This window comes from Camelus bactrianus, chromosome 3, assembly GCF_048773025.1.
Source record: "Camelus bactrianus isolate YW-2024 breed Bactrian camel chromosome 3, ASM4877302v1, whole genome shotgun sequence".
NCBI lineage: Eukaryota > Metazoa > Chordata > Mammalia > Artiodactyla > Camelidae > Camelus > Camelus bactrianus.
The window spans coordinates 119,324,621-119,352,576 of record NC_133541.1 but is presented as its reverse complement, the minus strand read 5'-3'; the positions used below and the strand labels follow the sequence as shown (position 1 = coordinate 119,352,576).

The 27,956-nt window shown below is 38.3% G+C and overlaps 1 long non-coding RNA gene across 5 annotated transcripts in view; it reads right to left on the bottom strand.

Moving 5' to 3' along the window:
* Positions 1–27,956, bottom strand: part of LOC141577127 (uncharacterized) — a 257,231-nt gene that overhangs the window by 7,604 nt on the left and 221,671 nt on the right. For 2 of the 5 annotated variants that reach the window (XR_012505745.1, XR_012505746.1), the window contains exons 4-5: positions 17,089–17,217; positions 50–6,293 (exon numbers count right to left, since the gene is read on the bottom strand). This is a non-coding gene — a long non-coding RNA (uncharacterized LOC141577127). Of the gene's footprint in view, positions 1–49; positions 6,294–17,088; positions 17,218–21,205; positions 21,393–27,956 lie in introns of all 5 variants that reach the window. The other 3 variants (XR_012505747.1, XR_012505748.1, XR_012505749.1) reach the window with 3 other exon arrangements.

The window sequence follows — 27,956 nt, the reverse complement described above, 5'->3', positions numbered from 1 at the left end:
GCCCCCTCCTCCTGACCACACTGCACCTGCCTGCAGGGAGCTGACTGACCTGGAGATGTGCTTCTGGTGAACTTGGGCCGGTTGAGGATGCACGCAGGCCAGGCATTCATTGAGATTGGAGCAAAATGACCACCTCACCGGGGCAGGCCCCTTGGTCCCTGTGCCGCTGGCTGTTCTTGTTGTTATATATTTAAGAGTTTCTATGTGTCAAGAATCCAGGCGTTGCTTAGTTGAGTCCTGCTTCAGTGTCTGTCATGAGGTTGTAACTAAGGCGTCACCCAGGGCTGTGGTCTTCTGTGAGCACTCAACTTGGGAAGTGTACATCTCCAAGCTTACATCATTGTTGACAGGGTTTAGTTCCTCTAGGCCTGTTGGACTGAGGGCCCAAAACGGCTTCTCGCTTGGTCAACGTGTGTAAGTCAAGAATGCATTAGAAAGTCTAACTAAGATGCAAACCACAGTTTTATGATATATAATCATAAAAGTTATAACCGCTCACTTTTGCCATAGTCTATGGATTAGGTCCCACCCACACTCATAAAGTCAAGGTGTTACACAAATTCATGAATGTCAAAAGGCAAGAGTAATTGGTGGTTATTTTTAAACTTGTAACTACAACTGCCCTTCCCACCTGTGTTTCTCCCACATCTGGGTTAGGAACTACCTTTGTATGCATTAAACTCACCCAGTTATTGGGTATATCAATCACATTATAATTATACATATTTTTCCCTGCTAGCATATGAACTCCATGAGGACAGAAATAGTCTATCTCTGTCATTTCTTTATGTTACTTCACATAAAGTAAACTTTTATTGACTATTTGTTCCTTTGAATAGGAATCATTTATCTCTATTTTCACTGCTTAGTACATTAGCTGTTACATGGTAGACATTCAACCCAGGTTTGTCAAAAGACTGCTTAGATGAAAAATGTTATTATTGAGATAATTCAGAAGAATTTTATTCAGGAAAAAAGAATTTCACTGTAAATTTAACATTCAGAGTCACTCCTTAAAATACTAGTAACCAGGGTTACAAATATCCACATGTAAAGATAATAGCACAGACAGCATTAGACTGCAGGGGCAGAAAGGGATTTCCCGAAGAACAAGAGCTGTTCTGTGAATCCCATGTCTCCTGCTTCTCTGATACAGCTGCACATATTCTGGATTATGGCGAGGGCTGTTGTACATCTCAAACCACGGGCTTAACTTCTCAGTATACACCAAGGCCAAGTAGCCATGCCCCGTGAAGCAAAAACAAATGCCATTGCTGGCATTCTGCTCTCCATTCCCTCCCATTTTCCAGGCAGGCTGCATGGCTGCAGCTTGGGCACCATCACTTCTGGAGTGGTAATGTTCCCTTGTCCCTGAAAACTAAAGACTGTACTTTCCTATAGAAATAATAGTATACATTTTGACTGGCTTCCTGTGCCATTCTACAGTATAGATCTAACTCAATAAATGGCCATATTACCTTTTTTGCATTCAAAGTTCTAGAATTCAACATTTGGCAAATTTATCTGAACTACCATATACTGTCTACATTATAGGTTAAATAGACTAGGTTGGAGCCTGGGCAATAATTGTAAACCTCCATCTGAAATATGGTTCTCTCTGATATTCATTAATTAATTCATTAATTTAATGAACTTTTATGAGGACATTCCCATGCACAGCTAGAGCATCATCACCGTGCGGTTAGAGCCCCAGGTAGATGGCAGCGCCAGAATGAGACGCATTTATACAAACTGATAATTACGATTTAATGTAGAGTTTGTGTGAGAGGAGAGGTGAGCATGCAGTGCTCTGGGGCACCAAAGAGGGACTCTGCCCAATGGAGACTTGACACTATCTTGAAGAATTAGGAAGCATTTATCCTAAATAGAAGGGTGTGCATGGCATTTTAAGTCAGAGGAATGCCACATGCAAAAGCCAGAAAGTTCTGAAAGGCATGGTGTTATTTAAAAATGACCAGAAGAAATCCAGTGGTGATAGATAATGAGAAATGATGGGAGATGCAGAAAATGGTTGTCAGAGCCTTGACTGAAAAGGTTCTATGATCAAGAGTGAAAATATTTCAAGAAGGGCTTCAGTGAAGTTTATGCGAAAGAGTGACTGGGTATGATTTGTTTTGTAGGAACTTTGGGAGCAGAAATATCCATTAGAAAGCTCCTGAAAATGTCCAAATGTGAAACAATGATAGTCTTATTTTGGCAATGGCAGCAGCAGAGTTGAAAAGGAGGATGTTCATGCAAAAGACAGTCCTGAAGTAGACATATCAGAATCTGATGGCCAACTAGGAAGGCAGTGGCAGAGGACAGGAAGGATAACAGTGTTGGAAGAAATGGGAAAAAAGAGTAGAGGATACTGCAGAGATTTGTGTTTGAGGAGCTTAGGAAATGTGCTCGTGAAATATGAGAGAATGAGCTGAATTGGAGTGATAGATAACGAATAGGTGATGCTTGGAGTGGAATTACAGTTTTAAAACTTAGGAGCCTACATGATTTTCTGAAAATCTCTTCCAAGTTTCAGTATCTCCTTTTACTTTTTTCATATCTTGGGGCCCAAAGGAGTGACTGATTTTCATTTCATTCTCAAATGTGTCTTCTAGACAATAGACACCAATCTCAATTCAGTGTTCCTTTGGAATCTAAGCGAGGCAGAATGACCATCCCTGCCTTGGGCCCCAACTCTACTCCATGCAGACAGGTTTATTTTTGTTTGTTTTAATGAAAAGTTGTCATGACCTGTATCTTATATGATGTATGATTTTGGCACCCAGAATAAATGGATAAATGAATGAATAAATTGGGTTCTGGTTCAAGATGGTGGTATAGGAAAACCTTGAACTGACCTCCTCGCAGAGACATACACAATTACACCTACATAAAGAGTGATTCCTCCTGAGGAATACCTGCGGGCTGATTGAAAAGCTTCTGCCCAAGAAAAGATAGAGGGGCCACACAGAGATGGGTAGGTGAGAAAGAGCCATGGTATCAATGGGAACCCCACCCTGAGGCTGCAACTTGTAGTGGGAAGGGATATCACTGAGGGGCCAGCATGCAGACTCATCCACCATGAGAAATAGAGGAAAAAAACAGTCATTTAAAGGGCACCTAGACTATGTGTGGAGGAAATCCATTTACTAGCCCTAGAATATCTGCCAAACAGGCAGGGAACTGCTAGAAGTCTCCTTGGGTTCAGAGGTGCTCAGGAGTACTATGTTTTGCATTCTTCCAAAACCTTGATTGTGCCAGGGGGAATATGGTCCAGGCACTCTAGCCAGCTTGCCAAGGTTACTGCAGAGTGCCCCAGGGCCCTGGCACACACCAGGTACAGCCATTCCCCCAAGGCAGCCCTGGTACAACATGCCCTTGGCTCCCCTGTCCATACCCATTCCAGCACTATCTGTCTCACCAAGGCTGCCCCATCACAGCACACCCCAGGACCCCAGGTCCATATCTTTTCTAACTCGAGCCATTCCACCAAGGCAGCCCTGTTGCAGTATGCCTGGGGCCTCTGTACAGGTTTGCACACACTCCATCTCCAGCCAGCCACAGCTGCCCAGAACATGCAGTCTACACCAGGAATGTGCCTACATATACAATGCCATGCTTTCAAAACCAGGTGAAGTAACTATTTTGCCTAATTCATAGAAACAAACACAGAAAGTCAAACAAAATGAGGAGACAGAGGAATATGTTCTGGGAAAAGAACAAGCTAAAACCCCAGAAAAACCCTGATGAAATGGAGATAAGCAATTTACCTGATAAAGAGTTTAAAATAATGTTCATAAAAATGCTCACCAAACTTGGGAGAATGAAGGAGAAAAGATCTTCAACAGAGTTAGAAAATATAAGAAAGAACCAAACAGACCTGAAGAATATACTAACTGAAATTAAAAACTTACTATAGAGAATCAACAGCAGAAGAGATGACACGGAAGAACAGATCAGAGTGCTGGAAGATGGGAGACAATTTTAAAAAGATAAGAATAGTTTAAGGGACTTCTGGGCCAATAATCAGTATACTAACATTCTCATTATAGGGGTCCCAGAAAAAGAAGAGAGAGAAATGGATAGAAAACTTATTTGAAGAATAATTCCTGAAAATTTTCCTAACCTGGGGAAGGAGACAGATATGCAGGTCAGAAGTTCAGAGTCTCAAATAAAATGAATTAAAAGGGATCAACACCAAGGCATATAATAAAAATGGCAAAAGTTAAAGAGAGAATTTTAAAGGCAGCAAGAGAAAAGCAGAGAGTCACATATAGGGGGCCCCCATTAAGTTAGCATCTAAATTTTTAGCAGAAATTTTGCAGGACAGAAGGGAGTGACATGGTGTGTTTAAAGTGCTGAAAGGAAAACACAGTCAAGAATACTCTACCAGGTAAGACTGTCATTCAGAACCGAAGGAGAGAGAGAGCACTTCCCAGACAAGCAAAAATTAGAGGAGTTCATCACCACTAAAGCAGCCTTATAAGAAAAGTTAAAGGATCTTAAGTGGAAAAGAAAAGGCCATAACTAGAAATAAGAAAAAAAAAAAAAAAAAACACTCACTGGCAAAGGCAAATATATAGCAAAGGCAGTGATCACCACGTTCAGCATGAAGACTAAAAGACAAAAGCAATAAAATCACTGATACTTACAATAAGTAGCTAAGGGATGCACAAAATAAAAGATGTAAAATATAACATCAAGAACATAATATCTGGGGAAGGAGGTAAAAATGTAGTACTTTTAGAAGGCATTTGAATTAAGCGACTATCAGCTTATTAAATTAAGTGCTATATGAATAGGTTGATATTCACGGACCTCATGGTAACCACAAACTAAAATGTACAATAGATACATGACAAATAACACTAAAGGGATTTGTCAAACCATAAGGGAAGCGATCAAGAGAAAAGAGAGCGGGCCCAAATAAAATCAGAAGTGAAAGAGAAGTTAAAACTGAGCACAGAAATGCAAACAATCATAGGAAACTACTGTGAACAATTATACACCAATTTTTCCAAAGAAGACATACTGATGGCCAGTAGGCACATGAAAAGATGCTCAATATCACTTCAACAGGGAAATGCAAATCAAAACCATAATGAGATGCTACCTTACATCTGTCAGAATGGCTTGTATCAAAAAAACAAACAAACAAACAAAAAAACAAAAAAAAACAAGAAATAACAGGTACTGGTGTGGATGCGGTGAAAAGGGAACACTTGTGCATGGCTGGTGGGAAGATAAATTGGTATAGCCCCTACAGAAAATCATATGGAGGTTCCTCAAAAAATTAAAAGTAGGACTACCATACATTCAGCAATTTCACTCCCGGGTTTTTATCCAAAAGGAACAGAAACTCTAACTTGAAAAGATACATCCACTTCATTGTTCATTGCAGCATTATTTACAATAGCCAAGATATGGAAGCCGCCCAAGTGCTCATTGGTAGATGAGTAAAGAAGATGTGGTGTATAAATCTACAATAGACTATTACTCAGCTCTAAAAAGAATGAGGTCTTGCCTTGGCAGCAGCATGGATGAACCTAGAGGATATTATGCTAAGTGAAATAAGCCAGACAAAGACAAATACTTTATGATTTCACTCATATGTGAAATCTAAATAACAAATGAACAAATATGACAAAACGGAAACAGATTCATAGACTCAGAGAAAAAACTGGTGATTGCTAGAGGGTGGGGCATGGAGTGGATGAAATCGATGAAAAGGATTAAGAGGTACAAATTTTCAGTTATAAAATAAGTCAACAGGATATAATGCACAGCACAGAGAGTATAGCCAGTAATATTGTAGTAATTTTGTACAGTGACCAATGGTAACTACACTTATTGCTGTGATCATTCCATAATGTGTAAAAATATCCAGCCACTGTGTTGTGCCTTGATACTTATATATATTGTAAGTCAATTATACTTCAGTTAACAAAAAAGAAGAAATAAACTGCCGTGTTTGCCATCATTCCTAGTCTTTTAATTCAGTATCAGTAAGGAATAAACTGGAGAAGTAAAACAGTATCAATATAGATGTATTTTTTGTTTTTATATTACAAATCAAAGGCTTGCTTACAGGGAATTAGCTTGTGGGGCTGGATAAGCAGTTTCTGCCAGGCCGTCTCTGCGCCTGGTGCTGGCCTGACGTTCAGAGGGCGGGCAGTTGGGAAGCGACAGTCACCAAGCAGACTAGAATCACATGAGGATGCGCTGGAACCTCATAAGGATGGATGGAAATCCATGTTCGTTCTTGCTGCTTCTGACTTGGTGATGTGGGTAATCTGCAGAAGATGAGACCCTTCGTCACAGAGCCAAACACACACACCTGATCCAGGCATTGCTTCATACAAGTGAGGTCCGTTCCCAGAATGGCTTTGAAACCTTTTTTAAATACAACTTGGACATCAAGTTCTACGGTTTTTGTTACTTTCACACAAGCTAGAGGAGCAGCCCCATGTCCTTCAATCACACTCACTTGGTTCTTTCCTAATCTTGGGTAAGCCTCAGAAAGCTTAGCTCTGTCGGTGACGGGACATCACTGCGTCAGCTGTGCTCCTGAGCATTTATGCCGCCCAGACTGCACTGGCTCTTCACTGCTCGTTTTCTACTTGTTTATTACTTCACGCTGATGACTTGCTACTGTGTCTTCTCTGAGCCTTTTTCATACTTCTCAAGCTCTCAAATTTAGCCTCAATCTTCTAACATGGACTATAACATTATCTCTTCTGTCTCGGAGAATATAAGAAATAAAATCAAGTGAAATTCCTGAATTTCTTTTCCTTCTCTGTGGCCTCAGAGAAAAAGTATCTGAATCCTCTCCTAGGCAAGTTACTTTCCTAAAACTAGTGATGGGACTTCACTACCTCAACAATCTCTTCTTCCTTTTGAATCTTTTCTCTCTTCCCCTCCACTAAACTTATATACATGTTCACATCATCCATTTTCTTAAAAATGTATCTTGAGTCCCACCCCTATTCCTTTTTTAAACCAGCTTCCACCACAACCACCCTATGAAAAGTCCTAAAAACAAATAACCTCTTAACTGGTAAATGTAACAGCCTCTTTCCTGCTGTCATTCTCCCTGGCCTTTCTGTAACCTGTGGCCAAGTTTCCATCTTAATGCTGTCATCTTTGATCACTCCCCAGTCTCCTTTGTCATCTCCTCCTTCTTTCCTGGCTCCTAAATGTAGGATTCTCTCAAGATGATCAATATTCTTTCCTTGGCCTACTTACTCTAAGCTGTTCCTTTTGTGATCCCTTAAGAATTCAAAGGATTCCTTTATGTGAATAATTGTCCAACAAAGATATAATTCAAGCCACATATGTGACTTTAATTTTCCTAGTAGCCACCACAGAAAAAGTAAAAGAAACATTAATTTATCATACTTTAATTGAATATACCCATGATACATTTTAACATGTAATCAATTAAAAATTACTAATGAAATATTTTACATCCTTCATTTGTAACATGTCTGTCAATATCCATTGTGTACCTTACACTTAGAGCACATCTCAGTTGGTACTGGTCTTATTTCAAGCACTCACTAGTCTCATGAAGCTAGTAGCCACTGTCTTGGGTGTTCCAACTCTGGAATCTACAAACCTGTCCTGAATTCTGAGTTCCACAGCTGGAATCCAACTGCTACTAAGATCTAACATTCATCCTCTTGTATAATCTGTCACTCATAGTGGTAGCAATTATCTGTAAAAATATGAGACAAAGATTTTACCCCATTACTCACATATCTTTATGGCTTTCTACTTGCCGAATGAAAGGCAGCATGATGAGCATAAATCTTGGAGTCACAGATAATTAGACAGATAATTGAATCCAGGCTTCATGGCTAATTTGTATGCAATTTGGGACAAGTTACTTAACCTTCGTGAGAGTCTGTTTTCTCATCTAAAATGGGGAACACAGTCTTTCCTTCTGGGTTTGTTATAGGAAGATGTTGCTATTATTTCTCGCCCAGTGCATGACCCATAGTAATGTCAAAATAAATGGTAACTGGGCCATTAACATGACATTCAAGGTTCTCCACGACCTGTTTCTAATATACCTTCCCAACTTTGTGTCCCACTCTTACTTGTACCCTCATTCATCTATGCCTTCATACTTTCATTCTTCAAAAAACACATACTGTCAGCTGGGCCCTATCACTAAAACTTTACTTAAAGAGTTTATTTATTTATTTATATATTTGCTTGTTTGTTTCTTCAAGATGAATTGATTAAACATTGACTTTGTGTTGACTTCTTTTTAGATGTTTGAGATAAATTACTGAATAAAACAGACAAAACATTTGCCCTTGAGAAATGGACATTTTAGTTGGGAAGACAGAAAACAAAGAGTAAACATAATTAATTAGAGAATGATAAAGAATAGGAGAAGCTTATCGTGCTGTGAGGAAAAAACAAAAACAGAACAGAGTCAGTGAGACTGAGGAGGGGAGGAGTCCCTTACCCACTGTTAGCATCCTGGATACAACAGTTTCTCTTATGCATTCACAATAGTACGTAACTAGTACTTTGAATGTAATAAGGACTAAATAGAGAACTAATGAAGTCAGTGGGAATGCATGGGGAAATGAGATCTAATTTCTAACTAAACAGTTTAGACATGCACTTTATGAATACTTTCTGTGTTAAATTGGAGCCCTTTTGATATTCTCTAGCAGAGTTCTTGGAGCTGGCATTTTAATGGGTACCTTTCTTTCCCCACAATTTTAGTCTTTCTGATGGGGTGCAAGGAAATAATTATAGGGGTGGGGTATGGATCCTGTGCTAATTGGAACTGAGCGCCTATGTAACTATGGATAGTTATAGTTCTATACAAACAACACGGTGGGGCTGGTAGTTAGCCCCCAAATTTTTGAGCAAAGTCAAGCAGCCTTAAATATGTGAATGTATCTTAGACTCTCCAAGAAGACTACTGCATATAATACACAGCATTTCTTAAAATTAATTAACCATACAACTCCTGGTGTATAGAAAAATTAGTTTAGGTAAATGTAAATTTGGAAATGATATTCTAAAAAACAAATGGTAATGTAGTCAGAAGTATTTAGATTATAAAGAGGAAGGTCATATAATTTATCATTTAAGACAGATATTTTTGAGAATGAAATGGCAATGTTAACAACTATGCCAGGAAAGCAGGAGTCAAACAAAGTTATCCCAGTAAATTAGAACATGTGGTCGCTGCAGTTACAGTTTACTGCACATTCGTATCTTTCCCCCAAATACACTTTCTAGTTTCTCCAGCTCCCTTGGGAGGTGGGTCCAGGGGAAGCCCTGTGTGAAAGGAGGCAGAATAGCTGCACTCCTTTCGGAGGGAGGTCTTTTGAAATCCTCAGCAATGCAGTGCACCATAAAAAAGAAAATTAAAAATGAAAACTTCGAGGAAATACGTGTTTAGCCTTTTCAAGCAAAATAAGGAATTAGGTCTCCCCGAAGATGCTAATTTACTGAGACTTTTCAGCTTAAGGAATTATTTTGGTTACCTTTCCAGAGATATAAAAAAGATCATCTTAGATATATTGATAAATTTGTGGCTGTGTTTGATATGGGGATCACTATCAATACCTATGGAGTAAGGTTAAAACAAACCTTTTTAATGGGTTTGGAATTTTATAATAAAAAGTAAATAATAAGAATATAATGTTCATTAAACAACAAAAGAAATTTTGCTTTTTAGTAAATACATGAGCGCTCACTTGTATATTTACATTTTGTGCATCTCACTGTAAAAACCTACACTAAACTAAGGAATATATCAAACTACAGTCTTCTGCAACAAGTTCTATTTTTGTTCTTCATGTAAATAGTCAACCAATAACTTGCCACTCTCAAAGTGGAATTCAGTATTCCTTATATTAATTATAGCCTTCCTTCAGCAAACAGTTTTTAAACACAGCATCTAAATTCAGGATCATTGGGCAAAAAAAAACAACCTATTCAGAAATGCTCCATAAGCTAAATGGGGTAATATTTTTATAGAGTTTTGGATAAATGTTGTATGACTCTCAGAAGAGAGAAGTTCTAATTTTATTAAAGAACATTTTGTCCTCAAATCTCCTTTCCAAGTTCAATAAATAGAGAAAGCCCCCAGTGCAAAAGCATGAAGTGCCTACGTATCCACCAGAAAATAATTATGTTAAGGAGACAGTAATATTTGTAACATTTAAAGAAATTCATTATTAAAGAGAAAACTTCTCTGAGTTGGGGTGCAGGACAATCACATTGTAGTTTTTCTGAAACAGCATGAACATCATGATTTGCATTTTCTGTTTCCTTTGACCTGATAGTCTGATCGTCTCTAAATGAAATAACTGGCCTTGATGTGTACAGACAGAGGACATGGTTACCCTGGCAACAGGTACCATGGACCACATGTGACCCTCCTCCAAAGAAAATCTATGCCTCTTTTTTAAAACATAAAACAAAACAAAACAAAGTCTATTGTCTCCTACTTAAAAGAAAACAAAATAAAATCCCAGTTTTTTAACACTAACAGAAGAACATTCCCAACTAATTTCAGCTTCTTTATTTAGCAAACTGTTTTCCTGTGGATTTTGAAATGGATCAACCTCACTTCTTTGTGTTAATCTCATCACCATGAGTAATCCAATTGGTTGGGTAAATGTAAAGTACTGAAAACTCTTTCTGGCATTCACAGTCTGAAGATCCAGCAGAGGGAGCCCACACATTACTGCTGTTTTTTAAATGTCAGTCTAAAATGATGATACAATTTTACAAGTTCCAGTAATAGAACTTTCGATATTTTGGGACTCTAGAGATAACTACCCGGCAAAGTGTAAATCCTCTAATGTCATTTTGTTATTGTTGATGTTTAAATCTAATGAAGTGCCAGTATTTTTTAACTCATGTTTATGTAAGTAAAGAGTTTTTAGATCTATTTATGCAACCAATTCAAGGCTACCTAATGGGACAGATTTAACCTTTATTTCAGATTTCCCAAAAGTTTTTAGTTATATCCACATCTCCATAAACATGCATCTCCTAAAATGTTGGCTGCAGACAGCCAGGGCACACCCATGAAAAATGTCATGGGATAGTATTTTAACTGAGAATAGAAGACATGAGGAATCCCTAGCTGGTTCCATAGAAAGAACACAAGTAGTTTTCATGGCATTGTTTTCATGTCAGGAAAGATGTCTTTGAAAATGACATGCCTTCCATGGGAAGCTGTGGGGCCCCAGGGCCATCCTTGCTCCTAGAAGACACACAGACATGCTAGATGATGCTCATCATCAGCCAAGGAACAGTCACTTGTCCAGTCTTTTCCTTCAAAAATGTTACTTGATTTCCTTCTCTCTTCTGGTTACTATTTCAAGTTTGGAGAGCAGAAGCATAATAAAAATAGCTACCATATATTGTGTTGTTATGCTGATGTAGACACTGTGATGCATTCTCTCTTCCTAAGGGTTACAATAGCTAATTTACTGATGAAAAACTGTATGTATCTCAGAGAACTTAAATAAATTGCCTACAGTCCCAAAGGTAGTAATTGATAGTTTGCATTTGAATGCAAGTCTCTAAGACCCCTCAGGGCCCACTGCTAACCACTGTGAAATACTACCTTACTAGACTCAGGAGATTCACAGCCCATCAATTTCACTCTTGTTTCTACTGAAACAAGAATTTCTTGTCCTTAGTGCAAAGACTTCTAGAAAGGAAAATGAAAAGTGGAAAATATTTGAGTGTATATCATGAGCCAGTCACCACATTAGATGCCTTATATGTCTTATTTAATCTTTACAGCAGCCCTAGAAGGTACATATTATCCACACTTTACAGGTGAAGAAATGGAGGCCCGGGAGATTATACAATATACCCAAGATATAACATGAACTCAGGATTTGAATCTAGATCTTTCTGATTTTAAAATCTTCATGGTCATCCTGCTTCTAATTACACAATTATTTCTTTCAGCAGTTTCTCAAAAAGAAAAAGTGTCTCAAGTAGTTATTTGGAGTTAGCTCAGTAAGAAGAATTTTTAAGGAAATTTTCTAAACTTCAACTCAAATATTCATTCACAATTAAGTTTCTTCCTCCCTTCCTCCCTTCCTCCCTTCCTCCCTTCCTCCCTTTCTTTCTTTCTTTCTTTCTTTCTTTCTTTTTCTTTTTCTTCCTTCCTTCCTTCCTTTATTTCTATGTAAATTTATATTAATTTTTACATAGAAACCATGTTTCTCATCATATAATCTAAACAGAACCTGTTAACTGAAACAATCATAGGGTTTAAAAACTGCAGTCAGTGGGCCTTAGTACTCATTAAGTCTGATTCTCTTAGTTTATTAGTGAGAAAACTGAAGCCCAGAGAAATTGACTTGGTTGATTTCCTATCATTACTAAGTGACAGCACAGAACTACCATTTTAACCCAGGAAAGCAACATTCCCCTTACCCTGCTTCAGAAGTGATTTAAGATGACTTGTATTAGAAACAGATCTAATCCTCGAGTAGTGACCTGGGTCATAACCTGACATTGAGTTTGGAAAAGTTAAAGTCAGTTTTATGAGGCCAGTGCTGGATTGTACTCATGGCATGAAAATAAAAACTAAGGCAAGTTTTATTCAAAGGTAAAAAAATAAAATGGACTCACTACTCAAAATTTAATAAAATTAGTTTCAAAATTCTTTTAAGATCAAACTAATGAGTCAAAGATAAATTTTATAGAGTTTTTAATTTGGGTAAAACAGCAAGTTGGACCATATAATGAATATTGCAGTATCAAGTTCAGAAGATGTGATTATGTCATTGATTTATTATGCCACACCACTAATTTTAGCTACACAAGTATATTGTACATTTTAATTCAGCATCACATACAATTTTTGTGGCTCCCTTCTGTTATTTGCAGATGGACAGTTTCCACAGGTAAGTTTCAAAACACATACATGTGTACAAGCACACACATGAACGCACACAGTTTTTAAAGCAATCCATGATACATGCCATTTGTTTAGAGTCACAGCAGAACATTTGGGTGTGTGAGGACAGGACAGCAGCTAAATCCTGTTGAGATCCTGACCCCCAATATCTTGAACAATTCTGAAAAAGTCCAGTCTGTTGGGGTGACAACATCTGATTGGGAAGACAAGTTAGTTTTTAGAGGCCTTGCTTTCATAAAAGTCCCCTAACCCGGTCAGTTTATACAGATGTCCATAATATGATCTCAGCAGTGATAAGACTCATGTATAAGAAAGTCTGACTGAGCCTTAACTATGTTGTTGGTTGAGTATGTACCCCCTAAACTTTCAGTACTGGCCTGTGGCAGAGAAAAATTAGTCAACCACAAAGTAATCATTGTATGCTAGGAGCGACTCAAAGGCAACTGCAGATGTGGCATACAGTTTTAGAGGAGCTCATAAGCCATTGGCGGAAATAGGGCCAATGGAAAAATACCCAAGTTCACAAAAATTTAAAAAACAAAATAAAACTTAAAAATAATATTTTAATCATATTATCATTCTACTTTTAGTCATTTTTAATTTGCTACCCATAGCTTAGTATCTGGTAATTGTAGGCATTCCGTAATTGTTGGTTGAATGGCTAAAACCTGGCAGCCAAGATTTATTGAGCACTTTCTGTGTGCTAAACAGTAAGAACTTCTAACTGCATTATCACACTCAAATCCACGATAATTCTATGAGGTCTGGTTGTGGAAACGCGACTTCTGTTACATATCCATGGTCACCCAGTGAGTGCGGAAGGCAGTATTTGAAGCAAGGTCTGGCACTCCAGGGGGGTGATTTTGATCACTAGGATACAAATCCTTAAAACAGGTTAAAGTTGGAGTGTTTCTATCAGGAGCTAAACTGTTGGTGAACTCTTGTTCTATTCACACAAACTTTGTTATTTTTTTAATGGTAATGATTATAGCATGGTCATATTGTTGCTGCAAGTTTTACTGGCTTATGTAAGGTATTTTATTTGGTTTTCTATAAATGCCTCTTTAAGAAACATAGGGACACTGGACTTAAATATAACTTCAGGTCACTGGTTGACCCAGCTCCAAAAATTCCTGTGCAAATGTCGCTTTCCATGGGTAAAAGATAAATTCAGGATATAGGAATTGATGCACAACATTTTAATTCTTGCTACAAAGCCCAGGCTTCTGGGCATAAATGGGCTTTAGATCATGTCATGTTATGGCAGTCTACCACTGTGTCACCTGGGTGTCACCTTACTGACATTCAAATTCCAGGAGAGCTAGAAAAATTTCTTTTCCCATTAAACAGTACTTTAAACAAAACTTAAACCCAAAGTGGGATTTGGAGCTCACCTCTGAGCTCACGGAAATGTGAGGATGGGCTAAGACCAGGTCAAAGTAGTCAAATCGCTTGGAATTTGGTCTATTTTTTCCTTGTTAATTAAAAAAGGAATTATTTTCTCTTGCCAGTGAGTGGCCTTTGGATTGGGAATATTGTATAACCCAAGAAACCATCTTAATAAATTAGTCAGGAAATACGTTGTTCAAGCAATCTTGTTTTTTGGGCTTTGCAGAGAATATACGGCTAAGTGATCCGGGGGGAGGGTGGGGCAGGAAATATGCAAGATGAATGTTGGAGAACTGCGTTCTTTGTGCATTCAGGATCCACCATAATTCATTGTACTGGTCAGATGCTTATAAAACAACTTTTAGTATGTTGGATCCATAAAAGACACTTATCACTCTTTTAGAACAGCTTACTGCCTAAGAAAATCATTTGTTATATAATTGAATAGATTAATACTTCTTCCTATACGTCCTTCCATGATGCCATAAAACAAATTAGCTCTATTTTTTAATCTTGAGTTCCTTTTTCTCATGGGATGCAAGTTGAGACAAAATATGTCCTAACTGGCCATTCTTCTGCAGATGACCTCTTTCATTTGGTATAAATATGGATAAGTGTCTTGCTTAGCCCAAGTCATTCCTTTGAAAATAGCTTGAGTTAAACGTGATTTTCAAGAGACAGTCTTGAGATGGAATCTAGAAACAACTAGATTAAGCTACCTCTTTAATCACAGAATCTCTTGTTTGAAAGGTACCTCAAAAGGCCACACTGTATAACCACATTAACTACAGTTTACCATTAACCACAATCAGTCAGTATTCATGGAATACTTGCCAGCACCTATGCTCCAAAGTTCTTTAATTAAAAAACAAAGAATTTAATTTGATTCCCTGTGCCTTTATTGTCACTTCAGGACCCTCTAAACTGTTCCTTCTCAATGCTGTTTAAGATACAGCATGATAGTGGTCAGGCAAGGAACATGTCTGTGGAAATTTTGATGGCACAGTGGTATTGTGTGACCACTGACAGGCTGTGTATCCCGGTAACTGCACAAAGGGGCTTCTCAGGAGAAGGTTGTCTGGGTTCAAATGTGGCTCTGATGTTTGCTAGCTCTGCAATCTCTGGTGTTGTATGAGTCTCTAAGTCTCTCAGTTTCTTACTGTATCAAAAGGGATAGTGATGCACTGGCCTCACAAGCTTGTGTAAAGGTCAAATGCAAAAGCACACATACACAACTTAGCATGGCTCCTTGCCCGTGGTGTGTGCTCAGTTCACGCAGCTGTTACACAGATCATGATTATGTGATTATCATACTGTGGCCTTTGTGACAGTGTAGTGTCTGCCACATAATGGATGCTCAGCCCACATTTATCAAGTGAGTGAATGAATAAATGAGGGAGACAGCTCCTCTACTGTGAGAAAAGTTTATCAGAATGAGTGCAGTCAGCTCAGACGTTTGCTATTCAACACCTCTGGGCACAACCTATATTCCCAAGTAAGTTGATAAGGTTGTCAAACTCAGTCAGTAATCTCTACTCTTTTCTGGAATTCTAGACCTTGACTACAAGGTAGTTGAGGTTTAGGGGTAATTTTACCCAGAAGAAAAGCTGTCATTTTTATGTACAGCTAAACATAGGAGTCTTGGCTCAGACCAGCCTCATGGTCCAAAGGGGTCTGGTAGGTTCGAAGCAAATAAAATGAAGCACAGCTGTTGTTTAAATAAGGTCATGTAGAGATGTGGATTCAGCGTCCTTATGTTGATTTTAGGTGGTGGTTACATTTCAAGACACAAAGTGGTGTTGGCTAATTTCCACAGTAGAAAGTTGCCCTAGTGAATATTTTCAGTAATTTCTTTTTCTTCCTCATTCTTAATAAAGAAAAAAATATTTGAATATCTGATATGAGTGATTTAAGCATGCAAATGCAAATAAGAAGGACAATTTTATTGCAAATCACTAATAACATTAATAAAAATACATTAATTAAAAAGAAATAAGACATAAATTTTTGAAAAAGAAGTTTTTCACATATATTTTTGAAATATTGAGGGATTATGGTATTTTACATTCATAAATTAACAAATTCTTAAAAGCTTTATTATATTATCATCTATCACTTTTATCGTGGGTTGGCTTATTTCAGCACAATAGCTATTTTTTGAGCACTTACTCTGTACTAATGATTTGGTCCCTGAGGGGATTGCACAAATGGGGGAATAAAGCTAGTTTTAGTTAGAAGGTGGTAAGTGCCGTGATGAGTAGGAGGACATTATAAGAGAAACCAAGCATAGGTCAGAGAGGTTAGAAAAAGTTTCCTAAAGGAGATGAAACTTTAGGCGTGTTTTGAAAGATGAGTAGGACTTAGTCAGAAGGTGGAACAGGGCATTTCAGATAAAGGGAGCCAAAGACACGTGGGAAGGAACATGCTGCTCATGAGGAACTGCAAGTCACAGGACCCTCAGGAGGCATGCTGTCAGGGGGAGAGGGCAGGAAATATGAGGGAAGTGGGCTGGGTCAGTCCCTTTACTTTATTTCCTTAGTATGATCAAATCACACTGTGCCAGCATTTTCAAACTGTGTTCCACTGCTTGTTAGTAGCTGTTACTTTGGGGAAAACAAGAGATCATGAGTCAAACGCTTATGGGCCATGTTTTGTTATACAATATTTTGTGTTTCTTTACTTCAAGTCTTTTTGGGACCTTTATTATGTCAATGGACTTTGTGATTTTACAAGAGGAGGACACAGCATGCAGCGTTTTCTAAACTTACTTGGACATAGATCATCTTGTAGCTTTTGTGCTTCATCTTGCAGGATTTGAAGCATTTTCTAAACTTATTTCAGTAGGTCATCTTGCAGGATTTGCATTTCATGGAAAACCCTTTTGGCAAAAGTGCATTCTAGTAGAAAAGTAGAGGAAGAAAGTGAAAGGGGAAAATTAGATGGAGGCAGATTAATTATGATCTCATTGTCATAGTCCTGGAGTGGCCTAGAGAGGGATGGGGCAGAACCAGCCTTCCTTAGTAGACAACAAAGATGAAGAGCAAGTGATTGATTGAAAGCATTTTGGAATCTATGGGAAACACGGATCTGGTGATTGCCTTCTCCCATTAAACTAGGAGGTTAAAGTCAGCAGGACTAGGCAATTGATGGCCTATGAAGGGTGAGGAGAGGATGAGTGAATCAACACTGACTCAGTTTCCTGATCTGGGAAAGTGGGTGACAGAGGTACTTTCAGTGAGACCTGAAATACTAGAGGAACAAAGTGGAACTAAGAGTGCTGGGAAATAGGCTTTAAACATATAAATGTTAATGTGTCCAGGGAACAAGTTGAATATTTAAGTGGATGTGGGAGACAGGAGCACACAGCAGTAGTTCAGTCCGTGTGAGTGGATGAGATTACTCATCCAGGGAGGAATATGGGTCATTTTACCAAAAAGCAATTTGCAAAAAGCTGTCCTTCTCAGGGAATTGCTTTCAGAGAATTATCCATTTAGGAAATTGCCTTTTGGCTAATTGTACACTGGCAAACCGTCTGTAGGCAAATTGACCTAGAGCCACCAGGAAAGCTGTAGGGCACGAGAGGATTCAGGACAAAGATGAACCTTTGAATTAAGACACGGCAGATTCAAAGAAAAAAACTCAGAAAAAAGAAATGGACTATGGAATGAAAGGATATATTTTCACTAGTATAATTTGTTCTGCCAAACAAGTATTTATTTATATGAAAGTGTCTACCTCAACAGAAGAATTAATACCAAACTCTTTAAGTTGGAAGATAGGTGGGAAACTGTGTTTGTTCTGAAATGTGCTTGAATAAATGGTCCAAGGTCAGGATTAACTGAACTTCTTTATCTCTAACAACAGTACCCTGTTACCCATGTTACCCACTCCTACTGTGTATTTTTAACATAGCTCAGACTAAGCCTAGATCTTCTTGCCTATAATAGTGATGACTGTACACAGCTAGACACATTACATGCACATAATAGCAGCCAACATGCTTCAAGATAGAAATAATATGACTATTTTATTTTTGAGATCTCTTGCTTAAATAAGAAATGATGATGATACTTTGATTCTAATTTTGTACACTTTAGTGAACTCATGGGTTTCTTCAGCAATGATCCGTCATCTTCAGAATTAGCTGTGCCTTGTATAGCTGCTGCTGGGCTAAGACCTGCATCTAAGATCTCAGATTATCACCAAGGAGTAAGTGTGTGGCCTTGTGTGGGGGGAAGGTGTGGCCATTAGAACGAGCAGAAGACAGGGTTTCTAGCCCCAAGTTTTGTTTATTTATCTTTATTTTAGTAAGAACACTTAACATGATATCTATCTTTGTAACAAATTTTTAAGTGTACGATACAGGATTGTTGATTACAGGGGCAATATTCTAGAGAAAATCTCTAGAACTCAGTCATCTTGCATAGTTGAGACTTTATGCCTGTTGCTTAGAAACTCCCCACTTCCCTTCCCCTCCATCCTCTGACAATCACCATTCTAGTCCCATTCGACAAGTTAGGCTATTTTAGATATCATGGATAAGTGAAATCATGCAGTATTTGTTTTGCCACGGCTGGCTGATTTTATTTAGCAAAATGTCCTCATGGTTTGTCCATGTTGTCACATACCACCACACACTAGATTGCTTTTTAGCAAAAAGAGAGGAAAGGAGTATATATCGAGTTCTATTGCAAGTGGCTATAAAGCAGGGAAGATAAGCAAGATCAGAGGCCTAGCAGAAAAGCAGAGGACAAGCTGGGTGTCAACAATAGCTGCTCATTCTCTGAACTCCCTGAAGTTTGAGTTTCAATTATTCAGACAGGCAATGATGATCCATTCCTTAAATGAAAGCCTTGGGTTGCAAACTTCTAAAAAGAGAAGACAAATACTGGGAAACCATGTTTGAATGGTATCAACATCCACGAATTAAAGAAATGTTCTAATATTTTATCCACCTAAATCCAGGCAGCCAGACATTGGTGTCCTGCATGTTCTTTAGAGATGAAGTATTTCCTCCACATTGTCTGTGCTGGGCCAGTCCAGCCTGGCATCTAAGGTCATGCTGTGCCCGTCCTCTTAGCCATACAGATTCTATCTGTCCTTTATGATTTAGCTGAAGATGCCTTTTGTCCATAAAGATTCTCCTGACTTCTCTTGTTAATATCTCATTGCTCTATATCATTAGTTCATTCCAAATATATTTATTGAATGTCCATTATGTGTCAGACTCAATTCTTGGTCCAGGATTATAGCAGTGAACAAAACCAAGCCCCCTTTCTCAAAGAGCTTACATTCTAGAAGGAGAAATTGACTAAGAAAATAATCTCTTTGTCTCTAGATAGATAGACAGAGAGAGATAGCAATGGATAGATGGCTGGAAGGACAGATGGATAGACGGAGATAAAGTTGATAAAGGCTATAAGAAAAAACAGGAAATAAATAAATAATAATAGTAGCAGATAAAGAAAATGTGAGTGAGTGATTAGCGTGTGTGGTGAAGGAGAGCTGACAAGCAGGACTTACTATTATTAGCGTTTGCTGCCATATTGTGAACTGCTTGAAGAGAAGTGCTCTGTTCTGTTTCTCTTATGCTCTCATCAGTGCCCGGGCACAGGGCAGGATATAGGCAATAGGCTTAGCAGATGTTTGTTTATTGACACAGTTTTTCACTTTTCATCAGGATACTTTGGCATGACAGAGGTGCAGCTTTAGTTTCCATTGAAATATCAAATTGCTCTAAATAGGTTGGGCTAGAGGTTTGGTTTCATGTTTGTATGCAGAGCAATATGCTCTAAATAAATCCAAGGGGATTTAGTGACAATTTTTGGCAGCAGTTTCTCCTTTGTGCTTCTGTTTTTCCTTTCATGGTTTTCCCTGACGTCCTTCCATTACTGAGAGATTTCTGAGTGCAATTAGTGTGGCTCCACCCAGTGGCCTTTCGCCTTTGCCCTGAACAGATGATAAAGCTGAACCAAAGGAAAGGAGGATCACAACAGAGGCCACTGGAGAGCACTCTTTGGGCCTGGGAGGAGTGGGAGCATGTAGGGGTGATATTCTCTTGTCCATTTATACCTCACCCCTTTCAGATCTCACTGAACCTGCTGAAGAAGGGCACAGGCTAACAACAAGGAACACTTTTGCCTCAGGAGTTACCAGGGGCAGTGCCAGGAAGGAGAAAAGCAGAGTGAGAGAGAATGGAGGAGGGAGGGGGAAAAGGATCTCAGGATAGGGGGTCAAAAACAAACCAGGACAGAAAAATGCTTTTCCTAGCTTTTGTATGAGACATGGCATCCCCAGATAGAATTTGTTAAACTCAGTGAACTTTCAAATGGCATTAGAAAGGTTTCCACCTGGAGTCTGGGGAGAATTTATAGTATTCTTGGAAAGGGTTTTTAAACATCTCTAGCATGCAAAGAAACTAAAACAACAATCTCCTTTGCTCTGTGCTGTTTGTATTTCCCCTCCTGTTTATTAATGCAGTCTTACTTTATCAACACAACCGAGAACTGCACGAACTGGGCCTCCGTGAACACAGGCCTTCTGCCCGCCCTGTCTAACTTCACCTCACCATGATCCCTGGGAGGGAGACACGGTTACTTCTCTGTCACAGATGAAGAAACCCAAGTCTGAAGAGATTAAGAGCCTTCCCCCAAGCACACAGCAGCTGTGTCAAAACGGAGATTCGAACCCAGGTCTCTGGGGTCACAGTCAGAGTCTATGAATTCTTTATGTCTTTTAACAGGAATCAAATTGTTCAGGTGAGAAATTACAAGTATAGTGCTGATGGCTGAAAATAGAGTTACCGTTCTCCCCATCACACACACACACACACACACACACAGCCTGGATGTAGAGGGATGTAAATAGAATAACCAGTCATGTTACCGTCCATCCTTGCCTGGCTCCATATGGATCTTCTGCCTCATTTCTTTTTCCTGCTCAGATTCCTCTCAGGCTGTGGGTATGCAGGCTGGCTTTTATAGCCGTGATGATTTATAGTCATGTTTTACTTGGTTTGCCATGTAGGAACTTATCCTGAAGATCTCCAACCCCCTGAATGTGTCAAACAACCCTACGATGGGATTGGAAGGTAATTTTTGTGAAAATCAGGTAAGACAGTGAAGAAAAGGAAGGGAGAGAAGATTCTATTAAATAGACTTCAGTGGTAAAGATTAAAAGTGAAAAATAAAATTTGCTTTTGGTGCTTGGCTACTGAAATCCTGATTTGGAGCCTGCCCTTCAACATACAAATTATAAAAGTACAGTGAAAATATCATGAGAGTGTGTCAGCTGACTTCTAGTTGAAAGCCACTGTGACCTGGGGAAATCCTTGAGTTATAGTTTCCTCGTCTGCAAAATAAAGGGATTTATTTTAGATCATTCTGTGTCAAAATTTTACATTCTTTTAAAATTTCCCTTGTTTAAAGTTATGTTTTTTGAGCCTCTAAAATGACTCAAATGATATTCTAAATATTCTTTTTAAAATTTTATTTTTAAAATAACTATCTGAAGATTAGACTAAGTGTACAAGGGGACCTAACCTGTATTTTGTGTTCATAATTCACCTAGAATCACATGGATATAATTATCCTCACTGCCGTGGCTATTTGAAGAAAATGGATCCATTTGGGGGTCATGAGCACGAGGTCTGGAGGTTCAGGGCAGTGACACTTGCTCTCTTGCTGAGGAGATTTCAGAAACATCGTGCAGCCTAGAAAAGTGACCCTCAGGACCTGTCACCTAGTGAAACTGACAGAGCAGCCTGTGAGGAGGCCACCAGCCAGGGGCACAGGCACACAACAAGTGAGGGGCACCAACAGTCTGCTGCTTTTGGTGAGTAAATGCAACAGCCTCAGCCAAAAGCCACCAGAACAGCTGTCAAGCTGAGGTCACAGCACAAGGTTACAGGACATGGCATCCAGGAAGCATTATAAGGACAGGCAGGTAACACTTCAGCAATAGCTAAAGATCAGAAAGAAAAGAGATCTATTCAGCTGAGTGGAAGACAGAGACACAAGGAAATATTTATAGCAAATGATTTCCAGTGTAACCTAGAAATGTTCTGTGGCAGTTATTGAAACTTTGTAGGGAAACCACAGTAATTCTTTGGTCTCAGTTCTTAGTGGGGACTTTGGGTATACATGAAAAACAGAGACTTTGACCAAACTGAGCTCCAGACAAGCAAAAAGTAATTCAGCAGATGGCTGTGCATTTCTGAATTCTCAAGTGTTAGTGAGCCTTGTACCCTTGGATCACACGTCGTATCCCATTGGTATTAGAGATGGTGGCTTTTCCTTTCCTTGTTGTGTGACTGTCTGGTGTGGTGTGTATCTGTGCTTTTCCTCTTTTTAATACAGGATTCATCAAAGTAATGTGTATATTTCTTTAAATTCTGCTGTTTACAAATGTGTTTATCTTATGGGTTTTATGATCTTTCCTTTTAGAAATTGACTTGAATAATTTAGATGTTAAAACCTTTATTAGTTTGATTTTTAAAATGTTTTATTAACATTCTTTCTCACTTCTGACTGACCCTGTAACTGCAAGATATGTAATAGTACCTGTGTGGGATTTGAGGGACATTGTCACTTTGCTTATAGTGGGTCTTAGGGTGTCATGTGACAGTCATCCTTAAAATGAATGAAAACATATTCTTAGAGGGAATTTTGGTCAATTCGAGGCTGTTGTCTTTTGGGAAACCTGATACTCATTAACCAAGGCTGGGGATTACTGTTCTGAAATTGTAATTTTGCATAGCAATGATCTTAGAAAATGTCTACAGTGTTTGTAGCTGCCCCAGAATCATTCATTTTAAATGAAGAATTGGCCAGAATTGAGAGCTGTGTCTGTAGAGGAAACTTCCACAGGCTGGTGATACTTGCAGGAGGAAAACAGGGAGGCCTGGTTCCATCAACTGTGAAATTAGACAGAACACAGGTGAAAGGACAGGGAGGGAGTGAGGCTGGGGTTATGATAAATGGGGACACCAAGCCCGCTCACTGCTAACCAAAAATAAGGTGGGGGGATGATAGAAATTTATCCTTTATGTGAAGTGCAGTTCCTTTGCGGGAACAGATGCAGGAGATCTTAAGGGAAAAATCCCACTCATCAGGCTATGGCAAGATATAATCACTGGTGTGCCTGGGCCCTACGAGTCCCAGGCCCTCCCCAGTAGGAGGAATTCCCACTCTACATGGTGGAGACCAATGGAAGCAGGAGAAGCTTCAGCATGTGGGAGGCCAATCTGAGGAGCTGTTCCCATGGCTCATTCCTGACCCCTGCACCTGGTTGCCTTCCTCACACGTGGGTGCCTGGAAGTAGCAAATTTGGCTGGAGAGGGGACAGATGAGATAGCAAAAGTTGTAGACAGAAATAAGAATATGGTGCTACAGTGGGTAGCAGGGGATTCTCTGAGTGGCAGCAGGACAGGAGGCCAGGGGTATCTCCATAAGCACCTAGCCACCAAGAGAAGTGAGGCAATTGAGGGGCACCCCAGAGGGAAGAATTTGGAGGGGCTGTTGTTCCAGGGACTCCAATCTGTTTTCCCTGTTTTGTTCTGTAACTGCATCTAGGCCTCGAGAAAAGCTTTTACAAGTGAAACAGAATTTTGGAAGAATGAATGACGAGTGAGAAGAATGCGTAAAGAACTTACACTGAAAATTAGAGGGCTCTGTGTCCATTGACTTGTTAGATTATGCATTGTTTTGTATGTTTGCTAGCAACTCATTTTAAGAAAACTGAAAAGAAAAAATAATGTGTCTTCCTTTCATGCCATTCCATGGTTCAAAAGCATTTTCACATGTTTTACATCATTTATAAAAAGAAAAAATTATGAGATAAACAAGGTTTGTTTTTCCAGTTTTGTGGATTAAGAAACCAAGCTCAGGATGATGGTTAAGTTACTGTTCAAGGTTACATAGTCTATAAGTGAATCAAGCTTTGATTCCAGTTCTTCTTTGCTTTTATTTTATTATGTTTCTTTTTGCTTTGGATAGTTTACACATTCACATGATTAAAAAATCCAACTGTAACAGCATTAAGAAGTCCCTCTCCAGCCCCTGTCCATGTCGACTATAGTCACACCTCCTTTTAGAAATAAAAGATATCATACTATGTACCCTTTTTTATGACTTTTTTTTGATGCAGTTAGTGATTTATCCTGGAGCGCTTCCCAGGGCCACGCACAAAGCGCCCCCTCCTTGCTTTGAGTTGCTGTATGCTGCTCCCTTGGGTGGAGGGTTCACAGGTATAAGTTTGAGTTTGATAACATTTGCATTTTTTTCTATTACAAACAAGGTTTTAGTGAATAGTTGCACATACATCATTTCATTTTATACATATGCTTCTGTAGGATAATTCCTCAAAGCAGTCTTGGGTCAGAGGATAAATGCATTTATAATTAAATAAAAATTGCCAAATTTCTCTTCATAGGAGTTACACTATTTTACACTTTCACCTGTAATATGTAAGACCGTCAGTTTCTTCATAAAATTGCCTGCAAATTGGTATTGTCTAACTTTGAATTTATGCCATTATGATTGTTTAGGCTAATTTCTTGGTGTAAACTTAATTTGCCTTTTTGGGGAAATTTCTCCTTTTGATTTTAATTTTTTATTGAAATATATGTGATTTACAATATTACATTAATTTCAGGTGCACAACATAGTGATTCTAAATTTTTATAGTTTGTGCTCCATTTAAAGTTATCATAAAGTATTGGTTATATTATCTGTGCTGTACAATATGCCCTTGTAGCTGATTTATTTTATACATGGTAGTTGTACCTCTTAGTTCGCTATCTCTGAATTTCCCCTCCCCATTCTGTCTACCCACTGGTAACCACCAGTTTGTTCTCTTTATCTATGAGTCAGTTTCTGTTTTGTTATATTCATGTTTGCTTTATTTTTTTTAGATTCCACATATAAGTGATAACATACAATATTTGTCTTTCTCTGTTTGATTTATTTCACTAAGTATAATACTCTCCAGGTCCATCCATGTTGTTGCAAATGGCAAAATTTCATTCTCTTTTATGGCTGAGTAGCATTCCATTTTATATATATAAATCACATCCTTCTTTATCCATTCATCTATTGTTGGACACTTACATTGCTGCCATATCTTGGCTATTGTAAATAATGCTGCTATAAACATTGGGGTGCATGTATCTTTTCCAATTAGTGTTTTTGTTTTCTTTACTTATATACCCAGGAGTAGAATTTCTGGATCAAATGGCAGTCCTATTTTTAGTTTTTTGAGGAACCTCCATACTGTTTTCCACAGTGGCTTCACCAATTTACATTCCCACCAACAGTGTACAAGGGTTCCCTTTTCTCAACATCCTCACCAACATCTGTTATTTGTGGTCTTTTTTGATGATAACCATTCTGACAGTTGTGAGGTGATATCTCATTATGGTTTTGATTTACTTTTCTCTGATTAGCAATGTTGAGCATCATTTCATATGTCTGTTGGCTATCTGTGTGTCTTCTTTGGAAATATGTTCAGATCTTCTGTCCAATTTTTAATTATCTGTTTTTTAAAATATTGATTTGTATGAGCTGTTTATATATTTTGGATACTAACCCCTTGTTGGTCATATCATTTGCAAATATTTTCTCCCATTTAATAGGTTGACATCATTTTGTTGATGGTTTCCTTTACTGTGCAAAAAATTTTAAAGTTTACTTAGGTCCCATTTGTTTATTTTTGATTTGTTTCCTTTTCCTGGGGAGACATATCCAAAAAAGTATTGCTATGATTTATATCAAAGAGTGTTCTGCCTATGTTTTCTTTTAGTAGTTTTATGGTGAATGGCCTTTAATCCATTTTGAGTTTTGTTGTGTACGTGCTGTCAGAGAATGTTTTAATTTCAGTCTTTTACAGGTAGCTGTCCAGTTTTCCCAGCACCACTTACTGAAGAGACAATCTTTTCCCCATTGCATATTCTTGCCTCCTTTGTAATAGATTAGTTGACCATAAATATGTGGGTTAATATGTAAGCTCTCTATTTTCTTCCATTGATCTACGTGTCTGTTTTTGTGCAGATACCATACTGTTTTGACTACTGTAGCTTTGTAGTATAGTTTGTAGTCAGAGAGTATGATACCTCCTGCTCTGTTCTTCTTTCTCAAGATTGTTTTGACATTTGTCTTTTACACTATGAATTGAGATTAATTTTTCCTCTATCATTTGTCTTTTGATTTTGCTACTTGTTTCTTTCTTTTCTTTTTCAATAATTTTTTTATTGAGTTATAATCAGTTTACAATGTTGTGTCATTTTCCAGTGTAGAGCACAATTTTTCAGTTATACATTAACATACATATATTCATTGTTGCATTCTTTTTCACTACGAGCTACCACAAGATCTTGTATATATTTCCCTGTGCTATACAGTATAATCTTGTTTATCTATTCTATATATACTTGTCAGTATCTACAAATTTCGAGTTCCAGTCTGTCTCCTTGTTTCTTTTTAATTTGGTATTTAGACATATTTTTAGGTAGACAAAATGATTATTATATATTTTTTTTACAATTTAAAAATGATTCTAGATTTTAAATTAGAAAGGCTTTCTCTAACCTAAGGATATGTTTTCTTCTATTGGCATAACAAGGTATAAAAGTAAGATCAAAGCCAATATCTAAAATTTCAATGTCTCCAGGTTAGCATGTTTCATACCAGCACTGGTGGAAGGCTAAATTTGTGCCCTCATTCTCCCATGACACTAGCAGAAACTGTAGTGCAAGACCTTTTCAAATAATTTTATGGGTTTTTCCTTTTTGAAACTTATGTAGATATTTGCAGCATATCTTCTTGAGAAGGTTATCATCATTTGCTAATGCCAATTCCTCACTTGCCAATCATTCTTAAATCAACTCTGTTTCAAATCAGTAGCCTACATTCCCACTATTCTTCTGAAATTGCTCTTTTCAAGGGCATCTATCACCTTCATGTTGCTTAAACCACTGGTCAATTCTTAGTCCTCATATTAGTTGATCTGAAAGCTACATTTGTCATTGATCATCCTTCTCCTTGAAACATACTTCATTGGTTTCCAGGACACACACTTGCCCGCTTCTTTCCGACTTCATTGGCTACTTCTTCTCTTCAGGCTGCTTTGTGGATTCCTCCTCATATTCCTAATCTCTTGACACTCGAGTCCAATCTTTTCTCTTCCCTAGCTCCCCTCACTCCCTTGGTGGTTACTTCTATTCTCAAAGCTTCTGCTTCTCATGTCTCTCACCTCCTGAACCTCCCAGATGATACCCAGATTTACATTTCCATTATGGGTCATTCCACTAACTCTAGGGTCATCTATTCAGATGCTTACTAAATGTCTCTTCAGTAAGTTCCTCAAATTTAACATATCTGAAACTAAGCTCCTATTCTTTCTCTTTTCTAAGTCTGTTCATAGTTTTCTCCATCTCATTTAACAAACTTAACTTCTCATTTGCTCAGACCTCTCTCACACCCAACATTCAAGCCCCAAGGAAATACTTCTGAACTCAGCTTCAGAATATTTGCCTGACTACCCATCCCCATAGCCTTTGCCCTCATCAAAGCCGCCATCACCTGGGTCACTGAAAGAGCTTACTCACTGGGCTCTAGGCTTTTATCCTTGCCCTCATACA